The sequence below is a fragment of the Zosterops lateralis genome, assembly GCF_965231275.1.
Source record: "Zosterops lateralis genome assembly, chromosome: W".
Taxonomy (NCBI): Eukaryota; Metazoa; Chordata; class Aves; order Passeriformes; family Zosteropidae; genus Zosterops; species Zosterops lateralis.
In genome coordinates, this window is record NC_139801.1 from 27,644,781 (window position 1) to 27,654,621 (window position 9,841).

Consider the following 9,841-nt stretch of genomic DNA (forward strand, 5'->3'; position numbering starts at 1 on the left):
TTCTCTCCTCCGCTCGGACCAACCCTGGTTGCGGCGGAAAGAGTGAACGAGAGTGCTCCCATGCTTGCGCAGACGGGATCTCAGAGGGGGCTCCCGCGGTCATGGCGTCTATCGATGGGGGTGCCGCCGACGGACCCAGGCCGGACGGAAGAGGTAGGAGAGGGGGTGGCAGCAGAGGGACTGCCACCGGGGACAAGGGGTGGGAGGCCTGGCTCCCTACTTGGGATGCCTGTGCCCCCATAAGCTGGTTTTGGGGGTCCCAGGGAGCCGTGGGCACCACTTGCTCTGGAGAGGGTGGTGAGTTCGGCCCATTGTAAGGAGGTGGGAGATGATCTAGGGGGTCCCAGGGCTCGGTCCCAGTTCCGGGCTGCCCTTTCTGTTTCATCGGGAACAAACCTGCTTGGGTGTTCAGCCAGAGCCAAGCATATTCCCTCTCCTCAGGGTCTGAGGGGCTCTTGTTTTCCACATAGCGATTCAGCTCACTACATGTCCAATTTTCAAATGATCCTAACACTGGCCACGTAAGGTGGCTCCTCAATTCTTCACCATCCCACACATCCATGCAATAGTACACCATCTTTTCTTTGGACTTCCTTTTTCTCTGAGGGCAATCTCCCCAATGTTCTAACATCCAACCCAGGGGACTATTTCGGGGGATTTTCATAGTTCCCTTTCCCTTACCAGAGGGGAGTTTTTCTGCGGTCTTTTTCTGGGGTTTGCTCTTTCTCTGTCCCATGTTTCACAAGTCTTTCTTACGATGTCTGCAAATTCTCTCCAAGTCGGCTTTCTGCCTGTGCGTTGTGTTTCTGGTTTTTCTCAGGGGACTGGGGCTTTTCCGATTACTCACCCCTCCAGCGAGCTGTGCCGAGGGGTCCCAGATCGGTACTCAATCCTTTCCTGGATTCTATTTGGACCCTTACCTTGGTCCGCTGGCAAAAAGGGTTTACCAGTTCCCGAGCTCGACAGGACGTATCCTTCCCCTTTTCGCCCACTCTGTGATCGGTCCCTGTGACTTTCCTAGTCCCAGTTTTGACGAGCAATATGAGAGAGTTTTTCACACGAAATCGCTTCCTTCGCGGTCGACCGTTCCCCTCGCGGGAAGACGGAAATGCGACCTTGAAGTCCACACTCGCTTCGTGATCAGATCACGTCTCACACACTCGCCCGATCACCCGCTCAACCAGCAGTACTTACAGCTCCTTTTCCTGCGTGGATGTCTTCGTGCACATAGACGTTTTACGAGCAATGTCAGCCGCGGCTGTTTGAAGGCCCTCTGCCTTCCCGAGCTCTCTTTGCCCCCGGATCCGTCCTCTCCCCTGTCCTTTTTGTGGTTTTCTCATCCTAAATTTGGTTCGGAGGTTCGGGTAGAGCCATGGGGTCTCCTCACTCACCTGGCCGCCAAAATCGGCGGGGGTACCCTCCTGGATCGCAGGTCCCCGCAGCTTCCTCCGAATCCGAGTCACGGCACCAAATCTGTTATAAATGCAATGGCAAATATCGGATTAACAAAGAAACAATTTATTAATAACACGATATCGATCATCAACAAAAAGAGAAAACCACAAAATAGGAAAATAGCAGCGCCGCGCCGGGTGGATAGGGGTCTGCACACCAGGGTATAAGACGCCCAAATCCACGCCGAACAGTCCTCAGCCCACCGTTTTATAGGATTTTTCTGCCCTTAGGCAGTCCAGGTGTCCAGGGTGGGCCGAATAGTCCAAATTTCTTTTCAATGGCCTTCCCGGATCTTGTCAAGTCCCGTTGATCCATTCCGGGAAGGTTCTTTCTTATGCCAATTGTACCAGTCAGTCTTATGTTGATTTCAGTGTGCATATCGTGCCAGGGCGTTGATGAAATCTGCATCGTCGTCAAGAAGGAATTCTCCTTGCATTGGCGAGGAAGTGATTCTTATCAGGGCTGGCTAGCGTCTTTGTCCAGTCTGATGATCCTTGTCCTGTTTCGCAACTGAAGCCGTGCAGGCTGGGGGGGAACGTTTTGCTACCTACTGGACTTTACATTAACATCATTCTTATTATACATTGGATTATTATTTTATACACGAATTTTTACACCAAATTTATCACATGGCTCTGGGTGAGAAAGGGGAAAAGAATAAAGTGGCTGAGGCTTTGGCCAGATTTGAAGAAAATATTTCTTTCACTAGGGCATCTAAGGAATAAAGACATCTACTTAGAAAAATCCACTTGGAACATCTTGCTCAGAGGAGACCCAACTGGTATATTAACCAAAACCACAAATTAATGTGTCCATGTAAAAGGGGGAGGACTGTGTGCTGGTTTGGGATAAATTAGGGGAGAACCTCCAAAACGAATCCCCTAAAAAGGCAAATGAACCTCCACCAACCCTCCCCCCAGCCCTGGGTTTGGGAAGGAATTTCTCTCAGAGGAAAAGTGGAAAAAAACGGTTTATTGACAAATAAGAAAAAAAAAACCACTCCTCAACACAAGGGAAAATGAGTTACTGTGAAGGGAGGGTTGTAGCGCTTCTTTCGGGGGCCCCGGAGATACCCAGAATTCTCAGGTCAGGTCCGGAGCCGGTCCAAATCTTCGGGGGGAGGGGGGAAGGGGAAAAAGAAAGGAAAAAAACGGAAGCAGCAGCAGCAGCAGCAGCAGCCAAGCGGCAAGCAGGCAGCCGAGAGAGAGAAAGTGCCAGCAGAGACAGCAGCAAAGTGGCAGGCCCTGCTGAAGGGGGGCGGGGGGCAGCTGTTAGACATGACAAAGTAGTCCACGATATGGGATAGGAGGCACCGTCAACCCAGAACAGACTGTTATGGGGGAATGTCTGTATAAAATAATTCGTGCTAGGAATAAAGTAATATAAAAATAAGAAAGCACAAGCCGATGCCAGGAAAACTGATTTACATTTGTGAGGGGACAGGCGACTCCAAAGAGGTAACCAGAAATCAGCAACACAATAGGAGTCGCCACCACGGAGATGGGCCATCAACGGTGATTAATCTAGGTTACACCTAGATGATTAAAATCAGAAATGCCTTAACGACTGGACCCACCCGCTGATCGAACCAATATTGCCTTCTTGGAAATCTCATCAAATCTTCGGCTCTGCCCGGAAACTTATTCAGGAGGACTGGAGCCTCAAAAGAGGACACATGAATATACAATCTGAGCAAAGGTGGACAAAGGAACCCTGCCTCGGGGAAAATAAACTGTATAAAAACTGGACCCTTGATGGTGGGATTTGGGAATGAGGGAGGACGGGTGTGATAGAGGCCCGTCCATACGTTCACCCAGTCTTGATCCCGGGATCGGGACTGTCCTTTTGTCGTGGCTTTCTGTGTTCGCTATTACGAGAAAAATAAATTCTATTTTTTAATTTTTCAAAACCAGCTGTCTCATTTATAACAGCTGCTGTGGTCAGAGTGTCTCAGAAGTTCAACACACCTTTTAATCTGGTTACTGACTCTGCATATGTTTCAGGTATTGTGCAAAGAGCAGAGAATTCCCTCTTGAAAAATGTTAAAAGTTACATTCTTTTTTCCTGGTTGAAACTGCTGGTTACTCTGTTAGACAAAAGGACAGCTCCTTACTTTGTTATGCATATTAGGTCACATTCCAATCTACTGGGTTGTCTCACTGAAGGTAACACCCAGGCAGACTTGTTAGCCTTATCACTGCAGCATTTTTTACCTAACAAAATAGAACAAGCTAGACTGAGCCACTCCTTTTTTCATCAGAATGCTGGAGCTTTAGTGAGACTTTTTGAATTAACTCCAGCACTGGCATATAGCATAATTAATACATGCCCAGATTGCCAGCATCGTTCTCTTCCTAATGTGAACACAGGAGTCAACCCAAGAGGTTTACAAAGCCTACAAATTTGGCAAACAGATGTAACACACTTTCCTGAATTTGGCAGCTTGAAATTTGTGCATGCTTCTGTTGACACATATTCAGGTGCTATGTTTGCTTCAGCTCACACGGGAGAGCCAGCATTGCCATCATTTCACTACTGCCTTTGCCACATTAGGAATTCCGCAACAGATTAAGACAATGGACCCACATACATTTCCCGTTGAGTTGCAGATTTTTTCTCCTTATGGGGTATCACCCACAAAAGAGGCATACCACACTCACCCACAGGGCAGTCCATTATAAAGCATGCTCATGGCACCCTCAAACGTCTTGTGGTACAACAAAAGGGGGGAGCTGGAGACACACTAGTTGAAAGACTATGCAAGACCCTGTATGTTTTTAATTTCTTAAACTGTTCAATGACAAACTTGAATCCCCCTATGACTAGGCAATTTGCATCATCCACATCGCTTTCCTGCAAGGAAAAACCACCAGTACTAATCCATGACCCAAAATCTGGTAAAATCCTGAGCCCTTACCCTTTGATCACTTGGAGGAGGGGCTTTGCTTGTATCTCCTCAGAAAGAGGACCTCGCTGGATTCCTGCAAATGTAAAGCCATTCTGAGAACCCCCACTGGCAGCTGACGCCACCAAGCCCACGGGAGAGGAGGAAGAGGAGGAACCCCACCCAGACTGCAGCTGATGACATCTTTTGTCCTACCTGTAAAGAAAACTCTGAACTTTGGATTTTATGTCAGTATAAAGGGTGTGAAAATTGGTGATATTGCAGAGTGCTTTTGGCAAAAGCGTGGTGTAAATCAGGTATAAAGCCATTGAAATTTTAATTAGAGCAGGCCACAAGAAAAGCATAGTCCTCACCTCCCTATTCTCAGAAGGGAAGTTTTGAGGAAATCCAAAAATAGCCATATTTGCAAAGTGGAGTGCAGACAAAACTGAGTGCCTTATGTTTGGCTGGTCCTTGAACAATCTTAAGAAAGGACAAAAAGGGGATAAGCTAAAAGGGATTCTTTTTTCTCACCACAACATAGTTCAAAACAAACGAAACACCATGGGGTTAAATCAGATGCTATGCTTATTAGCATTGCTTGCCTTTTGTAGCACAGCCTGGCCTGTTGATCAACCCAAAACGAATGTTTGGATAACTCTGGCTAATGCAACCAAACAATATACCTTATGCTTAGCTACCGCATCCCCAGAAAATCCATTTTCAACCTGTTTAGTGGGTTTGCCATTAGATGGCTGGCCAATACCAGAAGCTACTAAAAGCATTGTACAGAGATCAAATCCTGTTAGTACATGGGATCAGTGGACTTCTTACCTTCCTATAACACCCTTGGAGCCACAAGAATTAGAACTTCTGGGTTCTGTAAAAATGGATTTTTGTGTTAATTTTAATTACAGGGGAAAAAATCAGTCTAAAGCTTGGGATGTTTCTCCCTATCATCCCGTGTATAAGAATCAGACCTTTTGGTGCAATTACACTTCTGGCAGCCCTTCTAAGTCCAGTAACGCTCCCCCTGTGGCTGCCACCGGGAATGTTTCTGGTTTGTGGAGATAGGCCTGGGCAGCTATCCCTTCGTACATAAAGGGAGGTCCCTGTAGTTTGGGACAACTGACTGTGCTAACACGTAATGCATCTGTGATTTTACAGCACAAGTATCCCCACAGAACAAGGCGTAGTTTGCATGTATTTGATGAATACTGTGATGATGAATTGTCTTTGTGGTCTTTGACCCAGATGAATTGAGTCTCTTTGCTTTTGCCAGGACTGGATGCAAAAAAGGCCTTAAGTCAATTAAATAAGGTAGCCTGCTGGCTGGCAAAACAGACGAATGCCACCAGCTCCGTTTTATCAAATTTATTAACAGATGTTGACAGTGTAAGGCAGGAACAAACAGAGCTCTGAAGATTACAGAAAATGGAATTAAACCTGCTTACAGGAAGAGGAGAGATTCAATCAACCCCCTGCAAGCAAGATGATGTAAAATGTATAAGTTGTTTATATGATCTTTTAACCTGATTATTGTAGTGGAAAATTATTAACCTTCCTAAAATGGTATATAAGCTTTTGGAAAACCTGAGTAAAATTGAATTCTGATCACCGAATCAGTCTTCCCGTCTCTCTATCAATCGTCAATACTCTAGAGAAATTATCTGGGTGGGAAATGGGTGCTTCGGTGCTTCTCAGTAAGGAATCTCTAATTACTAATACCTTTATGTGCTTCTCTGGTGGCACTGGTTCTAATGTGGGCAGGTGGTTGTGGTCCCCTTACACAGAGAGGTCACAAGTTGTGACGTTGGTGCAGACCCGCACAGAGGACAGCAGGCAGCAGCAGTGCAGACATGGAAAGCTTCGTTATTTTTCTGACTCCATCAACTTATATACACTTTTTACAGAAGGGCAGGATTGGCCAAAGAAGGTTACAACCTCATGACCCATTGGTCACTCTGACCATCAGTCAAGTTCTCCCCTCAGAGAAGAACTATGCAAAACACAAGATAATTTCTAAAAATACATATAGCTTACATGAAACAGTGTGAGAATCAGGCTGCAAAGATTCAAACACTTGAAAGCAAGAAAATGCAGGGCAACAGGTGGTTAGGTCAACTTTGCATGGTTGGCTTGTCCTGGGTCCTGTCTGTTACTGATATCTTCTTGTCTCTAACTTTTGATCATCCTGTCTGTTATGTAGGGGCACTTTAGGAGATGGGGAAAAGTTCTTCCTTCTACCCTGAGCAGAGAAAAGTGTCCGGTCTCCTTCTTTTCAGAGTTACTTGTGTCAGTCAATGTGAGGTTGGATTTTGGCTTACCTTCCTTTTGTGCAGTCTGAAGGCAGGCCATCATTGAGCCTGGGACAGCGTACAATACCATGCATTGATCTCCTGTGTTCCCAGACACCACGCTGCCTGTCGAGCTCTTTTAAAAGTTACTTGACCAAGGACATCTTTCTACTGCTCTTGCAGCTATGACATGCACCACTGCCTTTGGTTTCTAAGGGGGATTTCCAGGTACTGGAGCTCTCACCTAGCCTCATGATATGTGACCCTGTCAGTCACTCCTGCACAGAGCTGCTGGTTCTTCTCTCCCTCCTCACACCCTCACTCAGTTTAAAGCCCACTTAATGTGTTCAGCTAACCTACTATGCAAAATACCTTTGCCCTGCTTAGTGAGGTGGAGCCCCTCTCTCCAAAGCAGATGAAGATGCACAGGGTCCCAAGCTCATAGAACCCAAAACACTGTTGCAAGCAAAAGGTCCACAGCCAATTATTGACACACACTATCAGTGCCCTTCTTCTCCTGACATTTCAGACCAGCATCAGAACTGAGGACAAAAACCCCTGGGCCAATATGCCCTTGACTACTGCCCTCAGTGCTCTGGGGTCATTGCTAGGGAAAACATGGTGTAATGGATTCTCAATTCCTGTTTGAACAATATGACCTTTGGGATCGTGGCCCGCGTCTTGATTTGCTGTCTCGCCTGTCTTTTTCGCTTTTCCCTGCCCCCTTGGCGGGTCGGCCCTCGTCGACCTGGTGCCCGCGGGGCGCGGATGGATCTGCCCCGTGTAGTGCTGCGACCCTGAGGGCGGGCTACGAGGTCGCAGAAGAGGCTGTAGTAGCTACAAGTACTACCTCTTGTTATTTGTTACCGCATCAAGTCCACCCCAAAGGTGCCTGTGCCTTTTTGGTGCTGCTCCCTCCACTCAATTGACTGCTTTGGGCAGGGCAGGGCAGGCCTGGCCTTAACTTCTCAGGACATCTTGAAAAACCGGCAGAAGTTGCTCCACACTGTTTGCTGAAAGCCCCACTTCCATTGTAGTCGTTTCTAAGCTGCACGTCTCCTGGAAGCAAATAAAATACAAAGCGTGCGTTCGGCACTGCTGGCTTGAGGGCTCAAGAGAGTAGGATTTGCGCTAAGCTGGATAGGAGTCTTTTAGAAAAATAGGCAGTGCCCTCAAAGCTGCCCAAGGGTGGTCTGTGGTGCCCTGCAGTCCCGGGGACAGTGAGCACCTTGAATGGTCCACACAACTGTCTTGTAACATATACAAACCCTGCTTTCCTCTACATCAGGCTAAGGATATCCTTGGTCGCCTTTGTGGCAAGGGCACATTGTCCTATTTTGCAGAGCTGCTTTCCAGCCGATCGACCTCCAGCATGTACTGGTGCATGGGGTTGTGCCTGCCCAGGTGCAGGACTTGTGTATGCACAGGTTCCTCGGGTGGTCTCAGAACAGATCGTTTCCTTTGGTGGAAAGGACTTTGTTCCCCAAGTCCCTGCCTTGAGGTTCAGAGTCACAAGAGGTTTGGTAACCGTGCCAGTGAAAACAGAGGGAAATTACTTGCAGGGTACCACAGCCTTCTCCATGTTGCTGGCCACTAGACCTCCTGGCTTATTTATCAGCAAGGGAGGAGAGCTGTTACGCATTATTTAGTCTTACTTTCTGACCAACGCAGCTGTGGAAGCCCATCTTATGATTCTTTACATTCCCTGCCAAATTCAGCTCCAGCTTTGCCTTAGCTTTTCTGATCCCATCCCTACAGACCCGGGCGGCATCTTTAGGTTCTTCCAGAATGCGTGTCCCTGCTTCTACTACCTATACATATCCTCCTTGCGCTACAGCTCGACCTGAAGAGAAGGCCGTTACTCTGCCACGCTCATCTCCTGCCTTGCTTGCCTGATTTCTTACATTGACCTCATCCTCTTGATCCAGCAGCCTATAGTAGACAGCAACCACGAAATTTGCTTTGTTAACTTGGGTGGGATGATGACTCCAGAGCCGGCCAAGGCCTAAGGCATAATTTCTATGGCCTTCACCATGTTAGCTCAACATTATCTTTATGGATGGAGATCCCCATAGATGATGTCTAGAAAGGACAAGTTGGCCAAAGGAGGAGTTCAGTGGCAGTGAGGATTGTCCTCTTTTGTCTCTGACAAATGGCACAGCATGGAACAAAGCCATATGACCAGAACTTTCAAGGACACCACGGCCAAAAACTGCTACCACATATATGATTATATTGCTCAGGTCTCTGCTTATATCATGCTATACATAAGGAGGAGAAGATTGGGCTGTATAAAAGGAGGGTAGTAATTTCACCTAGTTATGAGGAATTCCCAAAAGACCTTGGAGACAATTGCTGGGCTGCTCTCTTCTCCCTCCTCCCAAGTGGGGACAACTTCCTGGGAAGCTTCCGCATACGATTGTTATTAGTATTGCATGGGTTAGCACAATGTTATTAGAGTTCTACCACAGCTCGTGCATTTCTCAAATGGCAGTTCCAAATCTCTATTTCTGTAACTTCAGAAAACCACTCTGTTCCTGAATCTGTGCTCGCAAAGGTTCTTAGAGAACGCAACCAGACTCACATTGCTGAATTGGTTGTAATCAGAAAATAAGCCTAACCCCACCCAGTCCCTCTGACCTCTGAAGACCAGCTGGAACGCAAGGGGCTTTATTTTCTGCCAAATTTCTTACTCTTAACACAACAGCTTGGCCTCTAATTTTCACCCATAAGCTCTCAACCTGTTCATCGCTGTCTCTCAAAGACAGCTCTGTACAGGAAATCCCTCTTATTTTTGGTTTACATAGAGGGCCACTTCCCCCTCTCCTTCCTTCTGACCAGTTTATAGCCATTGACTGCAGAGCTCTAGTCAACTGAGTCCACCACATTTCTGCCATGGTGATTACATTGTTAGCTTTCTGGTTGCACAGTGGTTTCCAGCTCCTCCTCTTTGTTACGCATACTGCATGCACTGGCACAGAGGCACTTCTGTTGGACTGTTGGCCGGGTCACTTTTTTGGATGATCAAGCTCTGCTTGCTTTGTGGCCTTTTTCAGCTATTCCCCTCTCAGTTCCAGATGCCTCAAAAGCCCCTGGCTCTTCTCTATTGCTCAAAACTCCATCCCCTTTTGCCGCTGAGTCTCTTTTAAAGCCCCCCTTGTAAGTCTGGCCAGTTTGCTGGTGAAGACCCTCTTGTCCTGCTTGG